Here is a 2,500-nt window from a genome sequence, read left to right as displayed (position 1 = left end):
GTTATTTTGGCTAAACGGAGCGAAAATCTGCATTTATACCATCACGGACGTTAGTTCAATAGCGTTTAACGATCGATCCACGGTACAGAATGCAAAAATATGATTGTTAAAATTTTCGACTAATCGGTTCTAAGAGGCGAAGCAATACGCCGCTGGGACTTTGAAATATTTCGGAGCGCACCTAAAGTTCGTTATTTTGGCTAAACGGAGCGAAAATCTGCATTTATACCATCACGGACGTTAGTTCAATAGCGTTTAACGATCGATCCACGGTACAGAATGCAAAAATATGATTGTTAAAATTTTCGACTAATCGGTTCTAAGAGGCGAAGCAATACGCCGCTGGGACTTTGAAATATTTCGGAGCGCACCTAAAGTTCGTTATTTTGGCTAAACGGAGCGAAAATCTGCATTTATACCATCACGGACGTTAGTTCAATAGCGTTTAACGATCGATCCACGGTACAGAATGCAAAAATATGATTGTTAAAATTTTCGACTAATCGGTTCTAAGAGGCGAAGCAATACGCCGCTGGGACTTTGAAATATTTCGGAGCGCACCTAAAGTTCGTTATTTTGGCTAAACGGAGCGAAAATCTGCATTTATACCATCACGGACGTTAGTTTAATAGCGTTTAACGATGGATCCACGGTACAGAATGCAAAAATATGATTGTTAAAATTTTCGACTTATCGGTTCTGGATCACTGAAAAATCAAAAAAAATTATTAATTTTGATTAATTAAATTACATATGTAGTTTTATATTGTTATAGTCTCGTATTTGTTAATGTTTTGTCGTAAGAAAATGCAAAAATATCGTTTTAATGTTTTCGTCTCATCGGTTCTGGATCGCTGAAAAATCAAAAAAAAATATTAATTTTCATTAATTAAATTACAAATGGAGTTTTATATTGCTATAGTCGCTTATTTGTTAATGTTTTACCGTAAGAAAATGCAAAAATATCGTTTTAATATTTTCATCTCATCGGTTCTGGGCGGTTTTAAAATTTTTTAAAATATTAATTAAACCCATGATTTACATGAGAATGTGAATTTATTATGTCCTGCATGTTAATTTATTAATTTTCATGTATAGAACGTTATAAAATGAAAGGATATGTTCGACGATATTTTCAGTCTAAGTTTTACCGTGCCGGCGGGATGGTACGCTCTCACGGCGGTTTGCACAGGCATACGCCTGGGCGTAAGCCCATGCGTCGCCGACCTAGCGGCCGGCCGTTCGGTATTTATAGGAAGGCACTTTCGGTTCGCTCGGACCGGTCGGGAGTAGCGTCGAGCGTGTGGCTCTTTTATGACTTCGGTTGAAAAGCAGTCTACCGCTCCTCGAGAATATACTTTCTCGACTATTCTCGTTCCGGTTTTCCGTTGCGGATTATTATTAATCTCCACACAGCATTACCACGGGTCGGTGTCTAAGACCGAATGGCCCATATGTGGTGAGCCTTGTAATATAAGGCTGGTGACCTGTATGCACTTATAAATGTTGCATACTTGTACAAACTGAGCATCAACTGTCTGTAACCAAAATTTGTTAAAACTGAAAAAGTTATAAGATTGTATAAAATTTTTGAACCAAGAAAGTAGTGTTAGACGAAAATTCGTTCTATCACTTTTAGAAGGGAGACTGTTTGGAAATATTTAAAGTATAAAATACACAAAAGTCCACTGAATTATGAACAAAATTACGTCCCTGAATTTAAGAAAAGTCAAGAGGTGTCAGAAATAAAATCCTCTCTGATACGTTCAGAGAGGAAAATAAGTATGGAGAGAGGAGTAAAAATGAAAGAAGTTTTAAGGCTGGGGAAACTTCTAAAGGAGAGAGATTCCAACATATCTAATATGTACATTTAAAGCAAGTCCAAGGAACTCTCTCCGTTAATGTTTGAAAAGGTGTGTGCAGATGGAGGAGAAATGTATAAAGTACAGAGACGAGGTTGGTGGGCCCGCTCTAATGATAAAGATTATAAAATTTGGTGGCAAAATGACCAGCATGATCACTGTACGCGCTTTCTCGATTTGTATAGCATGCCACTGTCCGCGCTATCTTTTATTATATTGTCCAGCGTGTGTGGTCTACGTGCTTGCACGATGGATGCACGGCGTGAAAGTGATTTTCGTGCTTTATGAGAGGAGGAGGAGAATATTTGGCCTCTATAAGAGGTACAAAATTTATGAAATGTGTGTTACATACAAAAGAGAAATGGCTTAACGTCGATCGGTCTTACAGGGAGGGCCGACGACGAAAATTTAAATTTACAATAATAACTAAGCTCCCTGGTTGATCCTGCCAGTAGTCATATGCTTGTCTCAAAGATTAAGCCATGCATGTCTAAGTACATACCGAATTAAGGTGAAACCGCGAATGGCTCATTAAATCAGTTTTGGTTTCTTAGATCGTACAAAACATTACTTGGATAACTGTGGTAATTCTAGAGCTAATACATGCAAACCAGAATTCCACCCAGAGATGGGAGGAA

The 2,500-nt window shown here is 38.0% G+C and overlaps 1 non-coding gene across 1 annotated transcript in view; it reads left to right on the top strand.

The window, feature by feature from the left end:
• Positions 1–2,294: 2,294 nt before the first annotated feature.
• Positions 2,295–2,500, top strand: part of LOC143307337 (small subunit ribosomal RNA) — a 1,923-nt gene continuing 1,717 nt past the window's right edge. Inside the window, exon 1 of the ribosomal RNA XR_013064508.1 lies at positions 2,295–2,500. This exon is cut by the window's right edge and continues 1,717 nt beyond it. This is a non-coding gene — a ribosomal RNA (small subunit ribosomal RNA).

The sequence above is a fragment of the Osmia lignaria genome, unplaced genomic scaffold (genome assembly GCF_051020975.1).
Source record: "Osmia lignaria lignaria isolate PbOS001 unplaced genomic scaffold, iyOsmLign1 scaffold0051, whole genome shotgun sequence".
Lineage (NCBI taxonomy): Eukaryota > Metazoa > Arthropoda > Insecta > Hymenoptera > Megachilidae > Osmia > Osmia lignaria.
This window is presented reverse-complemented; position numbering and strand designations above follow the sequence as displayed.